Below are 14,666 nucleotides of genomic sequence, written 5' to 3' on the forward strand. Positions count from 1 at the left end.
TCTGCCACAGTGTGTACATTTTACCATTTTATGACGCCCTGCCTTGGGTCTGAGTGTTAGCTGTACTTTTCCTTCTGGGCGCCGCTCCAGGGTAAAAGATTCTAATGTGAGGTGGTAAGCCATAGATTAAAGATCATATCAAACCCAGCAAATAGACAAAGTGTCTCAAGTATGATGGCACAGTCAGGAAACGCAGACAAAGTTTGAGGTGATATGGAGTACAGCCTTGTATTTATCATATAGCGCAACAATAGCCAGTGTATAGCAATCAAGGAGATGGTGTGCTGTGCGGGATGGACTCAGAAAATGTTTACGTTCAAGGACACAGAGTTATGTAGGCGTGTAAAGCCTCTGTTTGAGGCTGTAATATTGTCCCGTTTTTCTGCCTCACACTTTTTATATGTAAAGATACAAAAGAAGAATGGGGTCTTTGTTGCGGGACCTTTAAGCCGACTGCGGAGATATGGACATTTGTGTAAGTGGAAGAGCTGGCATCTCAGACTGCCATTGCTGTTGTGTAAGGTGTTATGCCCCCTATATTCCACATCATATGAAAAATCGCCCACTGGAGAGGAATTACACTGGCTTGGTGTGGGTTAGTCTGGACAAGCTAAGGCCTCATGAAGAGCTCATCTGAATGCCGTTATGCCAAAACCTCTGTATAAAAAGGGATTAAGTAAGTTTATGGTGTATCAAAACATCATTTAGTACACAGTGGTGAGTGGAGTCTGTTTAAGGGGCTTTGAAGTAATATTAGAACAGTATGTACCTAAAAGGCAGGGAAATGTTTAGTACTTCAAGCTATATTAGATTTGGAGACAATGCTCTAAAGAAAATCCAGAATCGTTAGCTACATGGTACGGTATTGCTGTTGGACAGTCTGATGTGTTTAATGTTTTGTTTTCTAAAGGAAGCTGATTTTATGATGTTGACTGAGGTCTTTATGTCAGTCAAGGTGGCCCACTTGGAACTGGCACATAGGGGAAACTTGACATTGGTAGTGGCACTTGGACTCAAACAAAGAGCACTTGATGAGTACTTAGCCTAGAGGGGCACTTGGGCCACTTTGATTCCCATCTGATGTGACATAAATAGATAAAAAGAAATCTTGGTCAGTTCAGTCCAACAGTGCATTAAGTAGCTGTACTATAACAATTTTGATGTCATCATGGAAGAAATTCCTTTTCATGTATTTTGGAAGGTGGGTAAATTCATTTCCCTTGAATAGCTGTATATCCAAGAATCGCTTAGCAAAGAGAAGATTAAGTGCACACATTAATCCAGCAGTCAGAGCAATCTTGTAATCCACTCAGTATGCTAATTGCCTGTTCTTTCTCCAGCAAAGGGGTTTACAGGCCATTAAATGGCACTGAGCAGTTGACAAAGGATAGCCAGCATGCTCCCCCACCCACTTTCCCTCTTTCTCTATTTCTCACTTGGACAGGCTGTTGCACACCCACACAACGCTCCTCTAAAGAAATATGCAGAATCTAAAAAGTCTGCCACTGTGTGATTCCAAAGCACTTATTTATTTTACACCGTTAACGTAGAAATACCAAGCCAGGTTTCTGTTGATTCTGACAATGACAAAAGTGGATGTCTTGGTTGCTGCTGAAACTTTTTATCTTCCTGACTTTGAGGAGTTGTCGTTGGGCAATCTTCACCAGCATGCCAACGTTTTTGTTTGTTTTTTGTTTGTAATATTTGTCCATATCTGACAGTTGGACAAGTAAATAATGAAAGATAGTTGCTATTGTCTCCATCACAGCGCACATGCCTCTCTTTCTCTCCCCACAAGGGGATCATGCCAAGGTAAAGTGCAATTCGTAGCGCACTACTGCCTGTGTAGTCCCTCAAGTGGCCTTGGCAGCCTTAACATGATGGATGTTGTTCCAGATTGGGTTTCTCGCTACACTGATAAAACAGCCTTGTCAAAACACATTCACTACCAATGTAAGCATATAAAGATAGCTGCAGATAATTAGAAGATTTGTGCTTTGCGTCATTTCTAGTGCCAACTGCCAAGGAACAGGGCTGTGACGGATGACTCAAAAAAGAGAATTCGGCTTGAAGCCTGACTGCAAATGTTGCTAGTAATGACCAGAGTGTGTTTTTCAGATGCAGCTAATGAGCACGGCCATTAGACATAAATGACATTTTAAAAACCTGGGGAGTAAGGAAATGAAGAAATACTTGACTGCCTGTAGGCAACAAATATGGCAAGAGCATCTGGAGGATGCAGTGCTCTGTTCACATAGATGACCTCCATCCAGAATGTTGATGCTGTCAGTCATTGTACTGCTAGTAACTGTGAAGATGAGCGCTTGTTACAGTGAAATTCTTTAAGCCGTGTTCCTGTCAGTATGTGCATGGCCTCTCAGAGATATGTGAAAGTGACACTTATCCTTACATGACTGCAGAAAACATGGACTGCCCAACGGCAGCCCCAAAGTGAAGCCAAAATGTCGCCCCCTGGTGTTTGGGTGCAGTATAGGTCGTAAACCCGCTATCTCCATGCTAGTGGATGAGACTTGGATCAACTTAAAAGAAAAGAAGGTTTCCCAAAGATGCTTTCTGCCATTGTTAATTGTGCTCATCATGCTGATTTGGGTTAACTGGGTCACTTTTTCTGATTTGATTTTAATTGTTAACATTATGCTGTGAAATGTCATGATGACAGCTTTGATTAGCAGTTGCAGTTACGGAGAAACTTGCATATCCCTGTTCAGGAATTGCAGATAGAGTAGGGCCACTGAAAGGAGGTCCAGTGTTTACTTTCCATAACCACCACTGTGGGCTTCAAACTGACAGACTGAGGTATTCCGCACTAAACCGGACAAATCAATATAAGGGATTTAAGGGATCGTCACAGTTTTTCATTAGGTAAATGTGTGATATCTAGCCTAATCAGTAATTAACATTATTGGCTAGTTAGCTAAGATGACCAGTCAGCTATTGGGAGGAAGCTGATGTTTGGAAGCTAATCTGTCTACATTAATGAATTTACCTTGACTAAAGAATGGTAAATGGCCTGTATTTATATAGCGCTTTACTAGTCCCTAAGGACCCCAAAGCGCTTTACATATCCAGTCATCCACCCATTCACACACTGGTGATGGCAAGCTACATTGTAGCCACAGCCACCCTGGGGCGCACTGACAGAGGCGAGGCTGCCGGACACTGGCGCCACCGGGCCCTCTGACCACCACCAGTAGGCAACGGGTGAAGTGTCTTGCCCAAGGACACAACGACCGAGACTGTCCAAGCCGGGGCTCGAACCGGCAACCTTCCGATTACAAGGCGAACGCCCAACTCTTGAGCCACGATCGCCCCAAAGAAATCTCTGATGTGCTTAAATGTTAATTAAAGTCAGTGATGTAGTTTAGATATTAACGTTGTAAATCTGACTACAATATACTGAAGGATGTTCAGACCTGTAGCAGGCAGCCAAAGATGAGGCACTGCATTGATTTATATGTGAAGCAGAGAAAAATCTGCAGGCCTACACAGTCACTGGCTTACGCTACTGTTACTGTATTTTTATTAGTAGTATTACACTGCAAGAGCAACAGGCTGGACTTTTTTTCAGCTGCTGTCCAGAAGAATATTATTACATATCTAAAAACAGCTGTGTGAGCATGTCAGTAGAACTGCAGACTGAAAAAAAGGAAGCGCAGAGCTACAGAACCTGAAGTCTGTGAGATGTTCTACAGTTTGTGATGGTTTTGTCTTTCTGATTGTAGGAGCTCCTCTCAGATTCAGACCTGAGTACCACCCAGTGACAAGAGACAAAAGTACTAAATACATTTATTTGTTGTAATATTGGTGTAAATTTGCAGTAACTCCATAGTTAATTGATTTAAAAAAATAGTACATATACTAAGCTAACATATTATGTACTGTGGGTGAAACTGGCAATACATAAAATGATATGTAGATTTTTTTTTTTTTGACAGCATAAACAAATAAATAAATAAAACAAGAGGTAAAAAGTATAGGGTAAAAAAATTCTTCATGTGTATGTGCCAAAAAGCTTTAATATGAAATTATTTCACACTGTGTTTTGCTAATAGTGTGTTATTTACCATAAAGTAATTAAGAAGCATTCATGCCAAAGTAACCAGGGAGTATAATAGATATTTTAAATCTACTATTTTCTGCAGGAGGGAACAACATAATTTGGCAAAACTCCAGAGCCTCTGTGATGATGTAACAATGTTCAGTACTTCTAGCATTACACAAATGAAAGGTTGCTACCACACTGTTCATAATGCGATTTGTCCTTCTTCTCAACTGAGCCTACGCTGGGGCTCTAAAAAAGAAGATTTTACTTTGAGTCCTGCTTGGTACCTGCAATGAGTTTCAGTTCTCCTGATTTTTCTGACACGATATCTGCCTCACTGGGTCAACAGATCATTTAGTACAGGAAGTCTATGATGGAAAAAAAAAGGGAGGGCATTTCTGCAAACCTCTCAATCCAGGAATCCATGCTCGGTTTGGTGCCGATGGTCTACCTCACTCATTTTCCCCCCAGGGTGTAGCTGTTAATAATAATCTGGACTCTGGGTCCTGTTGTTAACCCTTGTATGGTGTTCGGGTCTGTGAGACCTGTTTTCAGTTTTTTTCAAAAGAAAAATTAAACAATTAATTATTTTTTCAACCTGAAATTCATTGGCTTTGGCTTATTTTCTGTATAGAACATAAATCCGAACTAATTTTCAATGACCTCATACTGTACCTTCCCCCACGCATTTACATTACATACAAGGTGTTCGGGTCCACTGGACCCAGGTCTAATAAAAGTGTTGAAAGTGAAGGTCCTGTGTTCCCACACTCTGTCTTCCTCCTTTCTGGTGCTGCTGATAGTGTTTTCTTCTCCTCCTGCTCCGCACAAAGTTGCAACATTGTTGAAAATTCAACTATCAACACCGTCTGCTCTTACATTCCCGCACATTTTACCCTCTTTCTTTAGGGATCCAAATTTTATTTTCTCATACCCTGTCCCACCTGCAAATTAGGGGCATAATACTATAAAAAAGACTTTGCCAGTGTGGTTCTTTATCACAACTGATCAAGATGGCAAAAGATTATCTGCTGCGAGGGCCATCCAATTGATTTTTGGAAGAGAGAGGTGCTTCGGATGATGATGTTGACAAAGAGGTTTCAGAATATTTCACATTTCTGAAAATTCAGAGTCTGACAGTGACTTTGAAGAAGAGGATGAGGTTGAGCACCATTTAGTAACAAAACGAAGACGAGTACCGCATCTGCAGCCAGCTCCAGGACCAGAACAAGCCCACCAGACAGCAAGTGAAGAAATATGGATGTCAATAACTGGTGAAATTGAATGGTCTTCTTGCCCAAGAAATGAGCCACCCTGCAGAGCTGCTACTGTGATAAGCCAGGGCCAACACGGCTGACAGTTACTCATGTGCAGGACATCAAGTCTTCATTTGAGCTTTTCATCCCAGATTCCATCCAGAAAATGATTCTGGATTGCAGTAATCTAGAAGGAAGATGTGTTTTTGGAGAGAGGTGGAAGGAGATGGACCAAATCCATCTAAGAATCCCAAAGGCCTACTTTGGGGTTCTTATCCTCGCAGGAGTTTTCAGGTCCAAAGGGGAATCCACAGAATCCCTGTGGGATGCAGAAACCGGCAAGAAACTTTCCGTGCATCAATGTCTCTGGAAAACTTCCACAAAATTTCCAGGATTATCCATTTTGATAACCGAGACGACAGACCAGCTCGACGGCAGAGAGACAAGCTTGCTGCCATCAGGACAGTGTTGGATAAGTGTGTGCACCACCTCCCCCTGTTTTACAACTCTGGGCCTAATGTCACCATTGATGAGCAGCTGATCCCATTTAGTTGTGAAACATATTGCTTCACGTGTAAATGTGTTGTCTTTCCACTCACTCCACTTGATTATAACTGATTTATTTTTTTAATAACATTTTATAAAAAAAAAAAAAAACGAGAAGCACATTAATTCATGAATGTGATCTAACAAAGGTAAAGGGAAAAACCATGTTTGCTGTTCATATGGCTTGTAATTGGGATGAAGTAAACATCTCTTGAGTGATTTAACATATAATTGTTTGATAGTGTTAATTTGAAAAGCCAAAACTCTAGCGGGTCCACCAGACCCAAGAACACTGGTTGAGTAACAAAAATATGAACACCACACAAGGGTTAAATGGAAAGAACAAATTACACTTCTTTGAAACCTTTGACGGATGTGCTTTTAAATGTAACATTTTATTTAAAGTTTTCTATTTTCTGTTTTTATATGTTACCAGGATATAGAGTGCTCTGTGAGTAATGGATGTAAAACTGTTTACATCATCCTCAGTCTAATATTAAAATCTCAGAAATCAACATTTCATTTCCAGATAATTCTAATATTTACAATAACTCTGGGCCTCATCAAGGTACCAGTGATGAGAGAAACACAAGTGTGTAGACTTGCTGACTAGTCTACACACTAGTGTAGATGGCGCCAGTGTGTACGGCTTGCTGTCTGATTCTGTTTGTACTAGTGTTTTATTTTTACTTTGTTTTAAAACATGCTAACTCTCTGTTTGTATATGATCGTCAAATGCTGCTGGCTATAAGATCCTCTCAGTTAAAAACTCTTTATTGCAATCGTGGATATCAGGGAACCGTCTCCCCACCACTCCTGTCAGGAGTTCCAGCTTGTATCCGTTGCGTTCCGGCGCTACCTCAACTGAGAGGGCGCCGTAGACGCCGTGGGAAACGCAGTGGCTTATTGGTGAGAATGAAGGCTACCTGGACACGATTTCGAAAAATACCTCACCCTATCCCGACTGGATTTGACCGCGTCAACTACTGGCACTCTCTGGACACGGCTTACACCTGCCTGACACCTGTTGACGGGCTTACGACAATAACCCCGCGCCAGCGTCCCCCCCGTCTTCGCTCAGGTGGAGTAAACCCTCAGAATCTACGGCCGATAGGTCGGGCACCCACATCCGCCGCTGAGCCACCTGTACCACTGAGATTAAGTCTTGTTAATGCACGATCGCTAGCAAATAAAACTTTTATTCTTAAGGACTTCTTTACCGATCGGGAACTGGATCTAATGCTTTTAACGGAAACTTGGCAGAGAGTCGGTGAGTCCAGTTGTTTTACTGAACTTTTCCTATGGGCTCAAAATGTGGTCATAAATATTTTGTACTTGTAAAAAAGATTTGTATGTGTAAAAAAGATTTGTATGTGTAAAAAGAATTTGTGTATGCGTAAAAAAGATTTGTATGTGTAAAAAAGATTTGTGTGTGCGTAAAAAAGATTTGTGTGTGCGTAAAAAAGATTTGTGTGTGCGTAAAAAAGATTTGTGTGTGCGTAAAAAAGATTTGTATGTGTAAAAAAGATTTGTGTGTGCATAAAAAAGATTTGTGTGTGGACTTAGAAAAAAAACCCCTGCAAGTTACAAGTATGGATTTTGACCCTATTTTTCTTCCTTTCATCTGATTGGTCAATGTCATGTCAATCACAAATGTAACAATCCAATCAGAGAACAGATGGGTTTGGCTGTCAGAGGGGCCCTTTTTTTCCTTGAAGGGTGATACAGTTGAAAGCTGGAGGATCTCTATCTGGTTGTTCAGTGATGACGAGACGAATCCTACTTCCGGGTCTAAAGTAGTCTGCGTTTAATATGGCTTTTGTGTTGTTAACATGTTTAATGCTATGTATTTTCTTCTATTTGATCTCAAAAAGCTCCTAAAACAGTCAGTGATCACTGTTGACCTCCCTCGGCTTTTATTACCACTAATCATTTATTTAAGCTCAGTTTTTAAAACCTTAGGATGTAGCTACAGCCCAGCCCATGCAGCAGTATATGAATGACTAACCTCGTATTGTGGATGGATTATCTCAGTTGTTCTCCTGGCTGAAGTTTGGTCCTTTTACAGCATCCTGCCATGCGATTACATTTGTTCCTGACCACTGAGAACACTCACGTTAACTTTTATCGAGTGGAAAAAAAGTTAGCTTGTTTATATTATGCTAACATAGCTGTGTCGCTAGCGGTCACGTAGCACATCATTATATACCAGCTAGCCCAACTTCAGTAACCCTACAAACGTCACTGCTGTTTAGTTTTCTGTCTTAATTTATGCTGGAAGTGATAGCAGAGCTGTACGTTTTAATTTGTTTCCAAAACCCCGCAGTCAGGACATGCTATGTTGTATTTAGATAGAAGCTAGCGAGCTAACTTCCTGCTAACTTCTAACTCCGTTAAATGTCATAAATTCCGTTTTCATGGATGCCTGGATGTTAAACTCAATTGTTACACCTGGTAGAGCAGAACGCTGATCATTTTATTAAAGATGAAAGACTTTAGATAGTTTTTCAACTCTCAGTAATGCCATAGTGATCGTTTGATATATGGACCTGCAGCGGAGTTTAGACCCAGACACGGCTAGTGACGTCAGACTGAACAATCGGATATAAATATCCGATAGCAGCTAGGTCCCCTAACTTTCAGTAGCTGTTGAAAGGAAAAAGTTGTGGTATATCAGTGGTTAGAAATACCATTATTACTTTAGGATTAGTTTAACACAAAGTCAGGGCTGACCCAGGACCATTGCTGTGAGTCACAGTGCACAGCATAAAAGTCCTTTCACATTGGACGCAGGATGTGCTGCTAATGCTAACTGCTAACTAAAAGCAAAGGATCCAGAATTTGTTGCGCTGGCTGCTGAGCTCTGTGGGTTTTTGCAGCAGCTCTACCTGTACTAGATGCACCTGCTCCTTGTCTTTTCTATCTCTGACTTTATGTCCTCTACAAGAGTTTCTGTTTTTTTTGCTGGTTCCTCAAATGTTCAATAAAAACATGTATGCTAATTCATAACGAAGAAAGCTTTGTAATGAAGACTGTCATTTCCAAAACACTGCCCGCCCCCACCCCGCGGTCCGCAGCGCTGTTGAAAAGGCTGTGGAAGTCCCTGTATTAAACACGTAGACCTGTGACACAAAAATCACCAAACTCTGACGACCACAGACTGTTTTCCTTCGTGGTGATGAAGGAAAACGCTGGGTTGGCATGTAAAAGGGCATTTATTCCTGCGGTGGCCCCTAGAGACAAAGCACGTACAAACTCCAAAACACTTGCAAACTCCAAAGCACATGCAAACTCCAAAACACATGCAAATTCCAAAACACATGCAAAGTCAAAACACTTGCAAACTAAAAAACACATGCAAACTCCAAAACACGTACAAACTCCAAAACACTTGCAAAATCCAAAACACTTGCAAACTCAAAAACACATGCAAACTCCAAAACACGTACAAAATCCAAAACACTTGCAAAATCCAAAACACTTGCAAACTCAAAAACACATGCAAATTCCAAAACACAACGGAAGTGCTCCAGGACGCTAGGGGCAGTGTTGAGCTCGAATTGCAAAATAAACGGCAAGTTTGTCTGTATGGAACGGTCTAGTCTCCGTCGCGCTTCCCAGGTTGCCTAGCAACCATGATACTAACCGCTGGAAACATGTCATACAACTTGGTTTGACAGAAATGAGGGAGAACATATTTTGTTCATTTGTTTGTTTGTTTCTACAAGAGCTTTGTGTGATTTGATAAGTATCTGAGGCTGAGACCACAGGACAGTAAAACATGATTTTTGGGCTTCATTTCTGTACTGAACAGTTATTTCAAGATTAGTTAGTAAATAACAATTAGCTAATGTTGTTCATGAGACTAAAGTCATATCACTTTGGTAATGTAAATATAATATGGCCAATATTATAGTTATTATATTAATCATTATTAGCTATTACAGCAGTGAACATGAACTCTGTGTCAAATACTGAGCTTCAGTACAGATTCAAGTTGCAGTTATTTATATGTCTTATCACCTTAAATCTTCACTCAAAGACAAGTATCTTTGACAGTGCATATATAGGTGTATCATATATAAGAGACAAATGTTGTTCCTTCAGTATGTTGGCATTACTAAATTTGGCTCATTGCTTACATATATTTATTAAAAGAAAATGTACAAGCTGTGATAACTGTTTCTGATAAAATGAAGAGTAGACTGATATATGAAATATTCCTTTATTGGGTGAGAAAATCAGACCATGTCATAACTGCTTTAAGTCATACAGAATAGATATCAGAGCCTTAAACAGGCTGGCTTCTGCTAAATGGGTCAAACTGGGCAGAAAGTATACAAACACATAACATCCTTATAGAATATGATGTAACACTATAGATCAACTTACCTCAGAATATATAAAGCATATAAACAATTACAGCAATATGATGCAACAAACACAGCAGTACTACTAATCCAAAATACTCAAAGCTTCATAGAACTGAAACAAACATTTATTTTTAGCTCCATTCTGCTGCTGATACATACTTTAGGTTTCTAAACATTACACTTGTTGCTGCCTTTCATAGTGTGTAACTTGAAGGCCCTGAGTACTTTCTCCCACACTGAAAACACTGGGATGATCAAATTATTTGAACATTACCTAATAAGACTGATTCAGGACAGACAATTAGTTATTTTAAACTTTTCTAGCAGTCCTTCACAAACAGGGAACAGTCTGTCTATTCTCTCCATCTGTCAGCTGCTGCTGGCTCTTCCTCCTCCTCTTCCTCACACACTGTTGAGTTTGTCCTGGTGGATCATCAGGGGTGCAAAGCCTCACAGATGATGTGCAGCAGTGTGTCCCTCAGTCTGTCCTCACTCTGGACACTTGCAGGTGTCACACATGGAAATCAAATGTGTGTTAAGCTGCAGGATTCAAACACAAGTGTAACTTATAAGCACATGTTCATACTTTTATTACACAATCAGAGAGAAAGAAAAAGAGAGCGAGTGCAGGACAGACAGACAGGTGACAGTCCCAGGTGTACACACTGCTACAAAACAGCACAAAAGAAGGAGGATTTAGTGTTTGTGTTATTAAGAAACAAGAAGAGTTCCCAGATGGTACAGTGGACACATGTGTGACCCCTGTGATTAAAGCATCTTTCTTTCAGCTTAACGAGTGAACCGTCAGCTCGTTCAAACACACGTTAAAGTCTGTTTGGCTCGACACCACCGAACAGAGGCAGCAATATAACATAGCTAACATTAACAGTGCAGTGGATCCTGCTTGTGCCGTGATATTCAGGACTGCAAACCGAGCAGCATCACTGACTTTCAGCTTGTTGTGTTTGTGGATATATGACTGACTTTAATTATCCACAAAATCATCACAATCTCTGTAAGATTAAGGTCGACTATATATATATTTTTTGAAGTAAAGGCTTTAAAACCAAGTTAATTCTGAAAGTACAGACATCGCTAATGTCACATAACTTTCCCGACATGTGGCCAACAAGAATGGTTTAATGTTCTTCATTAAAAAAATATTTGCGCATAAATAAGTGACATAATATTCAGTACTTACTTCTGAAAGTTTACTCTTCCTCCGCTCCGCTTCCACCGTTTTTTTTTTTCGGCAAAATTATCCACACCACCACCGCACTATGAAGTCTGGGATATGTTGGGCCATGAAGGCTACACTGACCCATCCTTAAAATTCAGGGAAATTAAGGACGCATTTGAGGGCCGCATTTCGAGCAGCCTTTGAATTGGGAAAGCCTTCTCTTGTGGCTGTGACGTAATCGGCCTTAAAATGCGGCCTTTAAGGCTGCAAACCCCAAATCCGGTCATTGGTACTTCCTGGCTTGTGTAGTTACTAGGTAACAAAAGCTCAACACTGCCTCTAGCGTCCTGGAGCACTTCCGTTGTGTTTTGGAATTTGCATGTGTTTTTGAGTTTGCAAGTGTTTTGGAGTTTGCAAGTGTTTTGGAGTTTGTACATGTTTTGGAGTTTGCATGTGTTTTTTAGTTTGCAAGTGTTTTGGATTTTGCAAGTGTTTTGGAGTTTGTACGTGTTTTGGAGTTTGCATGTGTTTTTTAGTTTGCAAGTGTTTTGGAGTTTGCATGTGTTTTGGAATTTGCATGTGTTTTGGAGTTTGCATGTGCTTTGGAGTTTGTACATGTTTTGGAGTTTTATGGAGTTAAATCAGGGCCATAATGTTTGTGTAGTTAAAAGAAAAATTTGAAATCAAAAATATGTAAACTGAAAGCAAAAGTCACATTTTTCGAGTGAACTTTTTAAAAGAAAGAGTTGGATTTAAAATAAAATCAAACATTTTGAATATTTGTATTAACTGAAAACCCAATGGTTCTTTTATCTATTTCTCTGAGTAGACTTTATTTAAAAATTTTCAGTAATCTTTTTTTCATTATTATTATTTTTAAAAAAATCTATTCAGTCTCAGATTACATTTTTTCAGATTCAGATCTTTTAAATTAATGTACAAAAAAAAATTCTTCAGGTTGTATTCTTGTACAGCACTTTGGTCAACGCTCCTGTTGTAATTAAATGTGCTATATAAGTAATTAAACTATTAACTAAACTAAACTAACAAATGTTTTCTTACACAGTGCATGTGCTAACTGCTAGCTTAACTGTAGCTTAACACAAAGGAGCTTGCAAAGAAAAGCGTCTGGACTTCTTTAAGTTGCTTGAAGACGTTTCACCTCTCATCCAAGAAGCTTCTTCAGTTCTAAGGTCAAATGGTGGAGAGTCCCAAATATAAACCTAGTGGGAGTAACCCCCCACAGAGGGACAAAAGGACCCCCTGATGATCCTCTAATCGCCTGAGCCAAGGTGTGAAACTGGGTGTGGGTCCCAATCAGCCAGAGTTTCGGGTGTGTTCATTGTGAAACCTGGCCCCACCTTATCATGCGAATTCCTGAGGTCAGTCCAGACGCTTTTTTTTGCACACACCCGAAACTCTGGCTGATTGGGACCCACACCCAGTTTCACACCTTGGCTCAGGCGATTAGAGGATCATCAGGGGGTCCTTTTGTCCCTCTGTGGGGGGTTACTTCCACTAGGTTTATATCTGGGACTCTCCACCATTTGACCTTAGAACTGAAGAAGCTTCTCGGATGAGAGGTGAAACGTCTTCAAGCAACTTAAAGAAGTCCAGACGCTTTTCTTTGCAAGCTCCTTTGACTACGATGACCTGGATGACTGAGAACCTTCACAGACATGTAGCTTAACACATTAACTGTAAGAGCTTCGGAATGATTTTAATGCTGTATAAACTATAGTATGTTAAGATTTTTGTGTTTTTAAATCTAGTGTCAATGTTATATTTGTCATGATTTAAGAAGCTGTCAATTGCATAAAACTATCAGCAGTCAATCATTAAAAAGCTGGGTGTGTCGCAGTCACATCCAGCAGGTAAGTGAGTGGGCTCTTGCTCCAAAAATGCAAGATAGCCCCCATAAGATCCGACATCACAGTTTATAATTTGAGACAGTATGTTGATTCAGTCGCAAGGAAAATGCTGCCTCTAGAAATACAGAAAAGAGAATGCTGCACAAAAGAACTCACCAGATGGACTGGTTTTCTTCTGTTTAAACAGTACCTCTAAAGCATGTGCTACTTAATCTCAAGAATCTGCAGCTAATTTTTGCAACCAATCACCATGCACACACCCATCTATAACTGAATGTGTGCACATAAGGATGAAAGCAGGCAGATTTAACTTTTAAAAAGGTTGCAAATATATAATTCTAGTTATGTAGTTCGTTGTTATGATGTAGGTTTAACAATACTGATTCTGGTCCGGTGAGATCTTTTAAAAGCTTTTTTTTAAAAGAACTGGTTGTGATATTTTTCTTCACATAAGGCTGTTCTGTTGTGTTCATAACTATCTATCTCCTCTTTTTTATTTGTATTTCTTTCTACATTGTAGATACAAACTGAAGATGTGAAATATATCAAGTAAGATATATGGAATAATGTAGCAAAGAAAAAATTAATAAATAACTCTAATAATAACTAAATATGTCTTATATTTTAGATTCCTGAACGTAGTCACCCTTTGCTTTTTTGACAGCACTGCAAACCCTTGGTTTTCTCTCAATTAGCTTCATGATGTAGTTGCCTGAAATGGTTTTAATTTCACAGGTGTGCCTTGTTAGGGTGTTTGTGGAATTTCTTGCCTTCTTAAAGGGGTTGGAACCATCGGTTGTGTTGTGCAAAAGTGCATAATCAGAAGAGATTTGTTTGGGCCAAGAAACACAAGGGATGAACATTGGACCAGTGGAAATCTGTTCTTTGGTCTGATTAGTCTAATTAAGATCTTTGGTTCCACCTGCTGTGTCTTTGTGTGACGCAGAAAAGGTGAACGGATGGTCTCAACATTCATGGTTCCCACCGTGAAGCAGGGAGCAGGAGGTGGGTTGGTGTGGGGATGCTTTGCTGGTGACACTGTTGGGGATTTATTCAAAATTGAAGGCACACTGAGCCGGCATGGCTACCACAGCTTCTGCAGCAACATGCCATCGCATCCAGTTTGCGTTTAGTTGGACCATCATTTATTTGTCAAGAGAATAATGACTCCAAACACACCTCCAGGCTGTGTAAAGGCTGTTTGACCAAGAAGGAGAGTGATGGAGTGCAGCACCAGATGGCCTGGCCTCCACAGTCACCTGACCTAAACCCAATCGAGATGGTTTGGGATTGGATGGGCTGCAGGGTGAAGGCAAAAGGGCCAACAAGTGCATCTCTGGGAACTCCTTCAAGACTAGGCAATTGCATTAACAAGCA

At 40.2% G+C, this 14,666-nt stretch overlaps 1 protein-coding gene across 4 annotated transcripts in view; it reads left to right on the top strand.

Annotated features, from left to right (window-relative positions):
• mgat4c (mgat4 family member C) overlaps positions 1-14,666 on the top strand; it is a 128,747-nt gene that overhangs the window by 36,946 nt on the left and 77,135 nt on the right. The window contains exon 1 of one of the 4 annotated variants that reach the window (XM_026175020.1): positions 13,791-13,838. The exons of the other annotated variants lie outside the window; for them this stretch is intronic. The gene's annotated coding sequence lies outside the window, so the exon portion shown is untranslated. Of the gene's footprint in view, positions 1-13,790; positions 13,839-14,666 lie in introns of those variants that run through there. 4 annotated transcript variants of the gene reach the window in all.

This window comes from Astatotilapia calliptera, chromosome 7, assembly GCF_900246225.1.
Source record: "Astatotilapia calliptera chromosome 7, fAstCal1.2, whole genome shotgun sequence".
Lineage (NCBI taxonomy): Eukaryota > Metazoa > Chordata > Actinopteri > Cichliformes > Cichlidae > Astatotilapia > Astatotilapia calliptera.